This window comes from Anneissia japonica, unplaced genomic scaffold (genome assembly GCF_011630105.1).
Source record: "Anneissia japonica isolate Jap-2015-1 unplaced genomic scaffold, ASM1163010v1 scaffold570_len211942_cov99, whole genome shotgun sequence".
NCBI classification, from domain to species: domain Eukaryota; kingdom Metazoa; phylum Echinodermata; class Crinoidea; order Comatulida; family Comatulidae; genus Anneissia; species Anneissia japonica.
The window spans coordinates 136,282-137,226 of record NW_022692853.1 but is presented as its reverse complement, the minus strand read 5'-3'; positions in this window follow the sequence as shown (position 1 = coordinate 137,226).

Here is a 945-nt window from a genome sequence, read left to right as displayed (position 1 = left end):
TGTGTTTTAAACATCAAGGCTATTTGAATGTCCAATATCTATGAATTTATTTTACTCGAACTTAATTTAATTACGAATCTTAGAGTGCCATTTCCGGCCATGAGACGGTGCCATAATTATAAATTGTCTTACCTCATCCCCAGCCATGCTGGGACTGAAGTGGTATAAACCCTCCATCTCTGAAAATCTCTCCCACACCCCCCTTCATTTCCTGAATTTGTCGCTAAAAAAATATTTAATATTGTTGATATTGCATCTTCAGGGTCAATTAAGACCTAAAATTATCAAAAATTTCGGAACGGGAGGGGGATCCGCCCACTCGACCCCTGCATGAGTCTGCACCTCACACCCCGTCATTTTAGTCCACTCTCCACACATTCGCACCCACCCAGTAAATATCCTGCGTACGGGCATGCAAGAGCACATACTAACACAGTTACTTGATTATCATAGTAGAACAGTTTATTCTTGTCATGAAGGAGTTCATTAATAAATAATATGTAAAATGATAATCAATCCATGAACTCTATTTAAATTAAATTCATTTAAATTATAGATCTGTCGATTACGCGACGTCGTAGTTTTTTGCACAGAGTACATTTAGCCCAAACCAAGCCCAAGTGGAGTTGAAAAGCTTTGTGGTTAAGGGTTAAGATGCTTGTCTTCCAAATCCTAGTGTCTTGGGATCAATCCCTGTCAAGGTCTCACGATACATTATGAAGCACCTAAAGACTACTTGTATATACATATACTGAATATACTCGCATGCATACATACATACATAAACACATACAAGCATACATACACACACATATATATATAAATATATATATACATATATGTGCATATATATATACATATATATACATATATATACACATATATACATATATATACATATATATATATAAATATATTTATATACATATATATATAGATAGATAA